General features: G+C 44.3%; 1 protein-coding gene and 1 long non-coding RNA gene across 10 annotated transcripts in view; one reads left to right on the top strand and one right to left on the bottom strand.

Moving 5' to 3' along the window:
- The window catches only part of LOC309540556, a 294,876-nt gene that overhangs the window by 15,429 nt on the left and 266,302 nt on the right, over positions 1–13,145 (top strand). Inside the window, exon 2 of the long non-coding RNA XR_014223348.1 lies at positions 8,813–8,913. This is a non-coding gene — a long non-coding RNA (uncharacterized lncRNA). The remainder of the gene's footprint in view (positions 1–8,812; positions 8,914–13,145) is intronic.
- KCNIP4 (potassium voltage-gated channel interacting protein 4) overlaps positions 1–13,145 on the bottom strand; it is a 443,652-nt gene that overhangs the window by 173,887 nt on the left and 256,620 nt on the right. The window lies entirely within an intron of this gene.

Genomic DNA, 13,145 nt, shown 5'->3' with positions numbered 1-13,145 from the left:
GCCCAACCTTACCAAGTTGTGATGATTGCTAAGAGGTAGGCAAAAACCAAGTGGCCTGTGCCAATTTGCCAAATGGGGAAATTCCTACCCGGCCCCCGACTCAAGCCAGGCAACCAACCAAAGTTCAAAGCAACGCTAAATTAGAGGGAGGGTGGATGGGGGGTGTTCAGGAACGTGAAGCAGGAGCCAAGCACACATCACACTGCTTTTATACTTTCCCCCACTATCACTCTTTGACATGATTGGGTAATTGTGGTGCTTCCCTGGCATGTGTGCGATAGCTCCACCTACGCCAGGGTGGGGGGGGAACCAGGTTGAGAGTCTGCCCGCAACCAGGGCCATCTATTAAGATGATCCCATTTGGGGAACTTCAAAACACTTTGTGGGCCTTTTTGACCAAAATACGACAGGTGGGTGGCGCTGTGGGTTAAACCACAGAGCCTAGGATTTGCCGATCAGAAGGTCGGTGGTTCGAATCCCCACGACGGGGTGAGCTCCTGTTGCTCGGTCCCTGCTCCTGCCAACCTAGCAGTTCAAAAGCACATCAAAGTGCAAGTAGATAAATAGGTACCGCTCCGGCAGGAAGGTAAACAGCGTTTCCGTGTGCTGCTCTGGTTCGCCAGAAGCGGCTTAGTCATGCTGGCCACATGACCCGGAAGCTGTACGCCGGCTCCCTCGGCCAATAAAGCGAGATGAGCGCTGCAACCCCAGAGTTGGTCACAACTGGACCTAATGGTCAGGGGTCCCTGACCATTAAGATGATCCCATTTGTCACAAATGTATGAAGCGTTATTACATACAGAGATATGCATATAACACACAGGAAAATACAAAATTTGGTTAATCATACTGACTGTGTGCTGCTGGAGCTCAGCTCCCATTCCACCCTACTCCCAGAGAGTCGTCATCTCATACTGGACTTTAAAGGCAATCTGAGTGCCTTTATATCAGGGTAGCCTCAGAAGCAAGTGCCTGCCTCTCTGGGGTAGGATGTCAACCAAAAAAATAAATAAATCCAGGATGGGGCTTGACAGAAAGGGAGCAGCTTAAAGAGTGAGTTTGGGCCCCTACACAGCACTTCCGCTATATTCCTGTGTGAAATGTGATATGTAAATTCTACTCAATATTGATCCAGAGTAGATTCTCGTACCTACGGGACTGCCTCTTCTGGTATGCCCCACGGAGGACCTTAATGTCCATAAATAGCAACACCCTAGTGGTCCCGGGCCCTAAGGAAGTTAGATTAGCCTCAACCAGAGCCAGGGCCTTTTCAACACTGGCTCCGGCCTGGTGGAACGCTCTGTCTCATGAGACCAGGACCCTGCAGGATCTGATTTCTTTCTGCAGGGCCTGTAAGACAGAGTTGTTCTGCCCTGGCCTTTGGCTTAGAATCAAGTTGATTCCCTCCCCCTTTTTCTTTTTTCCTTTCTCCTCCTGTAATGAGGCTGTGTTTTAATGTTGTATTTTAATCTTGTTTTTTAAGTTGTTTTTCAACCAACTTGTTTTTATTATTGGTTGTTAGCTGCCCTGAGCCCGGTCTTGGCTGGGGAGGGCGGGGTATAAATAAAATTTATTATTATTTATTATTATTAGATTCCAATGTATAGTTAGCAGAGTAAAAACTTAAACACATTGCAGGATTCCCAAAAAATAGACCAGAGGCAATTCTATTTCATCCAGCAGAGCTTTACTGCTACTTAAGGCAACAGACTTTTACTGCTACTTAAGGCAAATGAACATCATGGTCACAAATCCAATACTTTCAGGATTAGCACTGTCCATAAGAAACCCAGTTGCAGCAGACTTAACTTAAACTTACAATAACTCATAATAAGTCTAAACCTTAACACTAAGCATACTGTGTACAGAACACCACACCAGAGGAAAAGAGATAGAAAGAGAAAGTGAAACGCACGCTCCTTCTGGCCTCTTATTATAGTCAGCACAAAAGAGATAACAGAGTCAGTTTAAGCCATTGTACTCAGCTTCTCTGAAGGAACAACCCAAACATCATGAACCTTCTGCTTGTTTCTTTCACACAGAGAAGCTTCCAGAACCCTCTTGAATTAAGTAAAATAGGAAAGGTCTCTACACATCTGATCAATTCTTTCTGCGCTAAGAAATGCAAACTTATGTTCTGGATTTTAGCAGCGGAAACAAACTGTGCCCCCACCTCTGCTACAGCTTCCCTCTTCCATCATTTAGCTAGTTAAAACTATTGCTGTGCCAGTTGCTGCATTGTCAAAAAAATACGCAAAATGTAAAGATGCACCCACATAGCTTACATGGTTGGGTGGTGGTGGGGATTTCAATGACAACATATGTTTGCATGAGTTTGGGGCACAAAAGTGAGTAGGATATACACTTTCAGTCTCATCCCTCAATGATGCTCAAGTAATGATTCGGAAGCCCTACTTACGAGTTTTAGTACCCATCTCTAAAGATGCTATAGTCATTGTAATTATTGCAGCTTAATTCTCAAATGATGGACTCGGCTCAATTAGCTTTGCTTAATCTCCCTCCGTTGCTTTTTCAACATATCAACAGCCCAGTTTTAAATACTTTCCATCGGAAGCATATGGTCTTCAGCAGAGCAACTGAAACACGGTGCATTAGGTCAGTGACTTTCAAAGAGGAGATTTAAAGCTTATCCCCCAAAGCAAATCTAAACACAGGTTGTGACAACGCTTTTAGACGCAGATGGTGAACATTATGAATTGCACCTCACCAATGCCGTGGCTTGACAGCTGACAGATTGCTTTAGTCTTGCCAGTTTGGTTTGGCAACATCACCTGGACTGATGCTCAAAATGTTCACAGCTTTCATGATCGTTTTCCGTTCTGCTGATGAGGTGGAAATTAATTGAAATTCTTAATGCACTCAAAATGAAGCAGTACAGGCTTGGGTGGCCAGACAAAATACCCTTCAGGATGGAACCATGACTGGATCATTAAATCTTTAGAAAACTAAAATTTACTCTAAAGTCCTTTGGTTGTTTCCAGTTGGGGCCCACCAGCTACAGATAGGCTATTTAGTATAGTGGAGGCTTCTGTAAACAGAAGTGGGAGGGAAATGATTTTTTGCAAATCTGCAGCACAGAGAACAATTGCCCTCCCACAGCAAGGTGGCGGTTCATCAGCATGAAAATAAAAGGCAACTCCCTTGGTCCCAATCCTGATTCTCTTCCTGGCTCAGCTACTATTTAATTCCAAAAGAACCACATATTTCACATATCTAGTAGTGGTTTTTGTTTTGTTTTTCCTACACCAGAAAGAGCTTTTCCATTGCTGCTAATCCTGAAGTAACATCTCCATCACCATTGTTCTGCCTGGACACTTAGGTCCAGTGCTGAGGACCTTCTGGCTATTCCCTCACTGCAAGAAGCGAAGTTACAGGGAACCAGGTAGAGGGCCTTCTCGGTAGTGGCACCCACCCTGTGGAACACCCTCCCACCAGATGTCAAAGAAAAAAACAACTACCAGACTTTTAGAAGACATCTGAAGGCAGTCCTGTTTAGGGAAGCTTTTAATGTCTGATGCATTACTGTTTTTTAATATTTTGTGGGAAGTCACCCAGAGTGGCTGGGGAAACCCAGCCAGATGGGTGGGGTATAAATAATAAATTATTATTATTGTTGTTATTATTATTACAAACACCCTAATAAGGTTCTGAGGAACTTCAGGGTTCATGGAACACAATCTGAAGACAGCTGCTCTAGGGATGTCATTCTTGCCTTGAATATGAGAGTTTCCACTTCAGAACTACAGAACTGCTCACGGAACTAGAGAAATCAGAAGTGGTAGTTTAAGCACTTTTAGGGAAGTACCTGAATCTCAGAGTTGATGTTCATGTTTTGAATGAACTTTGGATCTACCCCTGAAATCTTAAATAAAAACGATCTCAGCTTTCTCTCCACGTTCCCTCCCTGCACAGGTGCTGCCATTCTTCAGCAAACACTATGCCGGCCCTCAGACCCCTCAAGATCATCAAGAATCACCAAGAAGTTCAACCGCCATGAATCTGATCGCTATGTCAAAATTCAGGATTCAGAAACTTCCTTGTCCACAACGTCAAAGAGTGGAAGATTGCTCGCAATGTTTCATCCAAGAATCGGAAGATAATTGTGGAAAGAGCAGCTCAACTTGCTATCAAAGCCACCAATCCAATTGCCAGACTGCGCAGTGAGGAAAATGAAAAAAACAGTTCCTCTTGTACAACTGTATTTAATAAAAAGTCAAAATGTGTTGGGAAAAAATAAATAATAAAGGATCTCAGGTAGCAGTACCAAAGAAGCTATCGCTACACTGGGAAGTCTGACTCAGTTCAGATTCATATGTTCAATAAAGAGGTAAGACTCGTGCCAAAATGATCACAATCAGTTCCACAGCTACTGGGAGTTTGAAAAGCAAATTACAGTGGTACCTCGGGTTAAGTACTTAATTCGTTCCGGAGGTCCGTTCTTAACCTGAAACTGTTCTTAACCTGAAGCACCACTTCAGCTAATGGGGCCTCCCGCTGCCGTCACGCCGCCGAAGCACAATTTCTGTTCTCATCCTGAAGCAAAGTTCTTAACCTGAGGTACTATTTCTGGGTTAGCGGAGTCTGTAACCTGAAGCGCATGTAACCTGAAGCGTCTGTAACCTGAGGTACCACTGTATACTTCATGATTTTCATTAGGTCACCCACAAGTGATCGTGTTTGGAGTCACCCAGTGTGGTGTAGTGTGGTTAGACTGTTGGACTAGTGTAAGGTTACCAGATTTTTTTCCAGTGAATCCGGGAACACTTATCAACTTCCTACTAAATAGATGGATTTTGTCAATGAACTGCTTTATAAATCCGGCGACTCCCAGGAAATGGGGACTAGCACCTGGCAGACCAGAGTTCAACTCCCAACTCAGTCTACTGTGTGACCTTGGACCAGTCACTAAGTCTCAGCTTAACTTACCTCACAGTCTTGTTGTGGGATTAAATGGGGAGGGAAGAGAACTAAGAACACCACTCCTTGGAGACAAAGGTGGGGATACAAATGCAATAAATAAACATTCCATAAATTCTGGAGATAATTAAGAAACAGAGATGGCATTATTTGCTATTGACTATCAATTTGATTTGCACTATAATACCCAGCCCAAACCCCAGCCTCACTGAGTGGAACATAAACATTCCTCCAGCTTTTGAGCAGCTGAGATACAGAATTTTAATTTCACCTCACCGCTGACTCTGAATCTAAAAATAAACCGTAGATGCATCTCAAGATTCTCAAGTTCTGGTTTGTTTGAGCTGATTAACATACAATCAACCTTTGGCACAAAAGCTTAATTAAAACTCTTCGTCAGAAATAGATAAGGAGAACTGGATCATTTGCAAAATACCACAACTGTGGATCAGCCTCCCCTAGCTTATCACCCTGCAGCTGTTTTGGACTATAATTCCCTTCTTCAAAACATCTGGAGGGCGCAAGTTTGGGAATATGAAGACAAACAAGAAGCTTAAAAATTACTGTACCCCCTTCTGTCTTGTAACTTTGAACAGCAGTGTCATATTTATAATGTGTGTGTGTTTGGTGGGAGGGAAAGAAAGAAACTGCATTCCTGTAATCAAACCTTTTGTTTTATATCAGTGTTTTCCTGCTTCAAATTAAATGGAACATACCAATCTCCTCTTTTTTTTGTCTGGGGGAGGAAGGAAGGAATTGCATGGGGAGTAACTTTCATTATTATCCTCTGTGGATTCTTCGATAATGGATCCTTGTAGTAATGGCAGCCCATGTTGGTAGTGCTGTTTCTGCCAATTTCCCATAAAAATAGCTCAAAAACAGCTTTCCCCCCACGATTTTGCCAAAAAGACTCAACAATTGTCCAGATTTCCACTGTTTGAAATACGGCAACCCAAAATTGTATTATGTCTACCTGCAGGTGAGAGCTGCATTCTGCAGCAATGCTAACAGGCTTCACAACCAAATCATTACACCCGTTTTAATCAAACTTAACCATGACTAGGGGCAGCGGGTGGCGCTGTGGGCTAAAGCCTCAGCGCCTAGGGCTTGCCGATCGAAAGGTCGGCGGTTCGAATCCCCGCGGCGGGGTGCGCTCCCGCTGCTCGGTCCCAGCGCCTGCCCACCTAGCAGTTCGAAAGCACCCCCGGGGGCAAGTAGATAAATAGGTACCGCTTACCAGCGGGAAGGTAAACGGCGTTCCGTGTGCGGCTCTGGCTCGCCAGAGCAGCGTTGTCACGCTGGCCACGTGACCCGGAAGTGTCTTCGGACAGCGCTGGCCCCCGGCCAATAGATGTGAGATGGGCGCACAAACCCCAGAGTCTGTCAAGACTGGCCCGTTCGGGCAGGGGTACCTTTACCTTTACCTAACCATGACTAATGTTAGCTGGATAATGTCTTATAAGATCTCAGACTGGTACAGTATTTACTCCCCAGGATAAGTGAGTATCTCCCTACTTCACAACACCAAAACAGTTGCCACACTTTAAACTTACTCAAAACATCCCTGGGAAATGAATACTTGTTCACTTTTGGTTTCCAAAACATGTAAAAGTACAGTAGCTAACTTGCAGAAATATTTTTATGCTCCCCCTCCCCTGTTTCAGTGTGGCATAAAGAAAGTTATGCTGTTGTTCTCTGTTAGGAATATTCACCTGATTGAAATTACATACATTTAAAGAGACACTAAAATTCAGACACAAAATAGTTTTTTCTTCTTCTTGCTTTCCAAAATATGCATAATTCACAGTTAAAAGTAAAGGGTGAAGATACGCAATATTTTGCTTGCAGTATTTTAGTGAACATTCTTTATTGTGATATATCCATTATTAACACAAAATATTTTTAAAAAATCCAACAAAAATAACAAATGTATATGAAAATATTGTAAAGCAATTTCCAGTTTTCCTGTCATTCTAGCCTGGTTGATCTCCAAGGTAACTGCTATTTTCCGTCATAAACAAAGTTTGCTCTGGAATGGAACCATTTTATCTACTGGAACAAAGGTCTCATCCATTATCAGTTCAACGGGATATTTTGGATTTGTTATAATTTTCTTTCTCTGCATGATACAGAAAAGAAGTTTGTGTTGTTCTCTTTGATAGTAATAAAGAAGGGGGGAAAAGTTACCCAGTGTGGAAACTGACCTACACCTTTTTGTTTTATTGTTTAAAAGTGCCTATAGTGTTTTAAATATTTGTAGGGCTTGTAGTTTAATTCAGCAATGCTGCCTCAAAGCAAAGTTGTGTTCCACCAATTTTTATCTAGAAATGATATCAAAGTGAAACAGAAAAAGAAATATATTTTAAAGTTTATTGATGGAAGCTCATTGTTGCAGCTAATACCCAAACAACTTTGAAAAAATGGTTGAAGACACTTAGCACTTACTTTCTTTCTTGTGCTCTGATTTCCTGGGGATAACAAACATGGAGCCATGCAACACATTGGGACATCTTTTTCAGCCTATTGGTCAGGGATATCACTCTACTTTCCCACCCCTAAGGCCAGCCCTGGGAGCCTGCATGGTAGATGAGCAATATTATCCACATATGGCAGGTAGGGGTTGAGGGTGAGATAATAAAAATGTAAAGGGACCCCTGACCATTAGGTCCAGTCATGGCCGACTCTGGGGTTGCGACGCTCATCTCGCTTTATTGGCCGAGGGACCCGGCGTACAGCTTCCGGGTCATGTGGCCAGCATGAATAAGCCACTTCTGGCGAACCAGAGCAGCACACAGAAATGCCGTTTACCTTCCCACCAGAGCAATACCTATTTATCTACTTACACTTTGATGTGCTTTCGAACTGCTAGGTTGGCAGGAGCTGGGACTGAGCAACGGGAGCTCACCCTGTCCCAGGGATTCGAACCACTGACCTTCTGATCGGCAAGTCCTAGGCTCAGTGGTTTAACCCACAACGCCACCCTTGGTGAGATAATAGTCTTGCCTAAAATGGGTTGTCTGGAATGAGATTTGAACTGGAACTTCCTGGCTCCCAGCAAATTCTCTTCTTAGCCACTACTTCTTCTCCAGCTACTGTAACCCTATTCAATTTCTCCAAATGCCTGCTTACCCACAGATAAGGGATCATTTAATGACCGCTTTACTAATCCAGTACTTAGTTTTATCTTCAGAGTATCACATTTAACAGGTTCAGATCAAAATCCTTGACTTTAAAGAGAAGGCAAAGGCAGATGAGGACAAGCCCTTCTTGTTAATCCCATCAGACTTTACTACAGGAGGTCAGAAACCTTACAAGGGTATTTGATTTCAATAGCGACGTTAAATTACGACCGTTTCCTAATGGGGTATGCTAATGAAACGTGGTAGAATTTGTGTCAAAATTATCTACAGCTGCAGAAGACAGCAATGAAATGTTTCTTAAAAACTGCAGGTGTGTTTTTCTGTTGAACATGAATGGTTAGAGATACAGTCACTTAATCAGGGTGGGTGGATCACGCCTTGCAGGAACCTGGCTTTGACCACATTGTTTGGCACTGACCTCATCCAACCTCCTTATACTGCACTATCCTAATGATGTGTCACCTGCAAAATGCAGGATACCAATCACATATACAGTTTACATTTAAAAAAAAAGAAATTTGAAATACTTTATTGTCACTTGTACAACTTGTATACAACGCGGGTGACACTGTGGGTTAAACCACAAAGCCTAGAACTTGCTGATCAGAAGGTTGGTGGTTCGAATCCCTGCGATGGGGTGAGCTCCTGTTGCTCAGTCCCTGCTCCTGCCAATCTAGCAGTTCGAAAGCACATCATAGTGTAAGTAGATAAATAGGTAACGCTCCGGCAGGAAGGTAAACGGCGTTTCCGTGCACTGCTCTGGTTCACCAGAAGTGGCTTAGTCATGCTGGCCACATGACCCGGAAGCTGTACGCCGGCTCCCTCAGCCAATAAAGTGAGATGAGCATCGCAACCCCACACATTTACTGTTGGGATATGAGTACAACACAGCTGCAAACAAGCAGTTCGATGTTGACATCACATGATGTGACTAGTCCTGGGAAAGAGTGTACCAGGCAGTTCTTATCAGGACGGTTCACAGGGATTTGTTCTGTGTGTAATATGAGACCTTCCGTTTACGCATGTGAAGGAAGTCTTACTGAGTTGCTTGGAGAAGACTGAGCTGAACGGACATGTTTTTGTTCAGATGTAAAGACAGAAATAAATCGTAGATGATGTAGACTTTCTGACTTTCTTCTTTCTCCTGCTGGTATGCAAGGAGCACAGGGGGTGTGCATCTTCCACGCTGGGGGATGTTGCCTATCAAGATCTCCCTGGACCTGCGGGGATGCCAGGCAGGGTAGGTCACCGGTAAACAAGCCCTGGGAACCTGAGAGGGTGGCCAGCCTTTCCCGAGGGCCGAGTTTTCCAACATTTACTCAAGCGATAAAGCCACACGTACACGAGTTCTTCCCAACTGAAGTGTGCTGAGGTGTCTAGATAAACCACATTCTAGTAGCAAGCTGCTCTGCTTTAGGGTGTTCTAACCTCAAACCAGTAAAGATAACCTCCAAGCAAGCCTGCGGGTTAGGTAGCTGTTGCAAACTTCTTTTCAAATCTGGCAACTGTTTGAGGCCTCTGAGATCTTTTAACTTTTCATGAAAAAGCGACAATTTTATTTATTTCTCACACGCTGATATATCATGATGACTGGAATTTATCTCAGCTGCTTCTTCCCACCTTAGGGAAGCAGCCGAGATACATTGCCCAGCCTCACACAGTGAGTTAGTCCGAGTTCCTCTCAGGCTCATGTGTGCTTCATTCAATGAGCAGTGGAGGGATGGAAGAGGCCTCCTGCCCCCCCCCAGCTGAATGAGCCAGTGGCGGACTGGGGGCTCAATTTACTGCTCAGCTGAGGGGAGCGGCAACCATGCTCCCCTCAGTGGAGCAGTTTCATGGAGCCCCCCCACTGCCACTGGCTTGTATGAGCCACTGGTGGGTCAGGGGCTCTGTAAAACTGCTTGGCTGACGCAAGGACAGCCGCACGTTCCTCAGCCAAGCAATTTAAAGAAGTGGCCTGATCCAGCAAACTCCTTTTACGTTCATGCATTTGATGAAGTTGGCTGTAGAGTATAAAGCCTCATGCAAGAGGTACCGTATTTTTCGCTCTATAAGACGCACCAGACCACAAGACGCACCTAGTTTTTGGAGGAGGAAAACACGAAAAAAAATATTCTGAATCTCAGAAGCAAGAGGGATCGCTGCGCAGTGAAAGCAGCAATCCCTCTTGCTGTTCTGGCTTCTGGGATAGCTGCGCAGCCTGCATTCCCTCCATAAGACGCACACATATTTCCCCTTACTTTTTAGGAGGGAAGAAGTGAGTCTTATAGAGCAAAAAATACAGTAGTTAGTCTTTGGGGTTTCACAGGACTCTCTTTTTTGTGCTTGCTGCAACACAGCCACCCTCCTGGAATTCAACCCATGGAGAAATGGAGAAGATGCCTTGTATGTTAATTCTCTAAAAGAACTACAGTAGTACCTCAGGTTACAAACACCTCAGGTTACAGACTCCACTCACCCAGAAGTAGTACCCGGGTTAAGAACTTTACCTCAGGATGAGAACAGAAATTGTGTAGCGGCGGCAGCGGGAGTCCCCATTAGCTAAAGTGGTACCTCAAGTTAAGAATGGTTTCAGGTTAAGAACGGATCTCCAGAACAAATTAAGTTCATAACCAGAGGTACCACTGTACCTGTTTACTGCCAAGGTCTTTGTTGCAATCCACAGCAACAAACATTGCCAAAGATGTTGTGTATGTGTCAGATACAAATTACGTTTCAGGCTTCAAGGGAGGCAAGACTCTTAAGACAAAGCGTGTTCTCCTTCATGGAGAGCACGTGTTGCGGTGGGGGCCGCCAGGACACTCCAAAGTTGGAGGGCGGGCTAATTGATCGTTGGCCACTGATACGATTGGGGCTTCCCTTGTTTTTGGGAAGAAGTTAATGTTTCCATTTTTTGACTGACAGCCAGAAATAGTAAAACTCCTTGCACGAGGCTAGGGCTTCCTCTTTTCGCCCATGCATCCGATTGCCCGTCCACCCCCCTAGAATTAGGGTTGTTTGCTTTGACCTTGCTATGCCTGTCATGGAGTCGTCTGCTTTGGAGCGGGGGCCTTGTAGGAATTTTGTCCATCTGGCTAATTGGCTGGGGCCATTTGGTTTTTGCCTACTGCGTAGCAAATCGTCACAACTTGTAAGGTTCGCGGTTAGGCATTGGTTTATGGTTTGGTTGGTGGAGGGGCATGGATTGGCTGTGCCTGCCCCTCTAATGCTGCTGCTGCAAGGGATTCCGTTAAAGGAATTGGGGGCTAACTATTGCTTGTCCACTCTGTCAAGGGGGCTCGGGCCATAGCAATGAGCTCCTGGCTGCATTTGGGGTGAGCTGAGGGCAGGTTCCCTGCTCCGCGTAACCCCCAAGTGTATTCCCCCATTCTGACTTTCGCATCGTGCGGAATGTCAGTCTGTCCCCCATGGTGGGGGCAGATAGTCGCAACCAATGCCTACGCAACCACTCACAAATTTGTATTTTAATAAAGTTGTGGCCAAAATTATGCCAAAAATCTTAAACAAAAACTTCTGTGTGATGTGTGAGTTATTGGGGTGGACCTGGGGACCTCGACACGCAATTGAATCATCTAGGAAATATATCTTTTGGCTATGTGAAACTTGACATATAAAAGGCCATTTTTAAAAAAGTATTCAAGGAGGACAGTGGAGGTTTCAAAGCAAATGTTAGATGGCGATCTGCCATGGATGCTTTAGTTGAGATCCCTGCATGGCACGGGGTTGGGCTAGATGACCCTTGGGATCCCTTCCAACTCCACAATGCTATGATATGATAGCAGTAATATGAAAGCAGCAGGCTAATCTTTCCAACCAGGCAGAGGGCCTTCTCGGTAGTGGCTCCCGCCCTCCCATCAAATGTCAAGGAAATAAACAATTATCTGATTTTTAGAAGACATCTGAAGGCAACCCTGTTTAGAGAAGTTTTTAATGTTTGATGTTTTATTGTGTTTTTAATATTCTGTTGGGAACTGCCCAGAGTGGCTAGGGAAACCCAGCCAGATGGGAAGGGGTATAAATAATGAATTATTATTATTAATTATATGCAAATCTATTGATCAAAGAAAGATATGCAAGATAAAGGGGCATGTTAGCCCTCAAAGTTCTGTGAATGTTCCAACAAACTAGAAATATAATATTAAATTCCAGAGGGGTTTTTTTTTTTGGGGGGGGTGAACTTTACCAAAAGCGCCACGATTAAAAAGCAAAGCAAGCAAACAAAAATCCCCCATTTAAACACAACAGATTTAAATCCTAGCTGAAGCTGCCCATCCCTCCTGCGGGCATCAAAAAAAAAAGGGAATGCAGATTAGTAATATTTAGAAAAGCAGAATGAGATACAAAACCAGTGCAATTGTTACAATCTGTGCTTTCATCAAGTGTGGATGATCCTTGGAGATTACAGCATGAGGCAAGTATACTGCGAAGCTTCCAGTGGATTCCTGCTTGGATCACACACTGCAGTTTAGTGACTGTGGATCTGGGAAGAGAGTGCCAGCGCCAGGCACATGCTGTGGAAATCTGTCATTTCCACTTATGTACTGTATTTGTTAAGTGGTAATAGACTGATGCCAAATACTGTATGTTACTACTGGCAAAATAGCGCACACATAAGCCAACCATAAGCAATAGCATGCCAAGTATTCGGGGCAGGGGGATGACTATTTATATATTGTAAACTGTCCTATAGAGACATCACCTTGCCAACAAAGGTCCATATAGTTAAAGCTATGGTTTTCCCAGTAGTGAAGTATGGAAGTGAGAGCTGGACCATAAAGAAGGCTGAAAGCCGAAGAATTGATGCTTTTGAATTATGGTGCTGGAGGAGACTCTTGAGAGTCCCATGGACTGCAAGAAGATCAAACCTATCCATTCTGAAGAAAATCAGCCCTGAGTGCTCACTGGAAGGACAGATCCTGAAGCTGAGGCTCCAATACTTTGGCCACCTCATGAGAAGAGAAGACTCCCTGGAAAAGACCCTGATGTTGGGAAAGATGGAGGGCACAAGGAGAAGGGGACGACAGAGGACGAGATGGCTGGACAGTGTTCTCAAAGCTACCAGCATGA

The sequence above is a fragment of the Podarcis vaucheri genome, assembly GCF_965113315.1.
Source record: "Podarcis vaucheri genome assembly, chromosome: 9".
NCBI lineage: Eukaryota > Metazoa > Chordata > Lepidosauria > Squamata > Lacertidae > Podarcis > Podarcis vaucheri.
The sequence above is the reverse complement of the archived record's forward strand: the minus strand, read 5'-3'. Positions and strand labels throughout refer to the sequence as shown.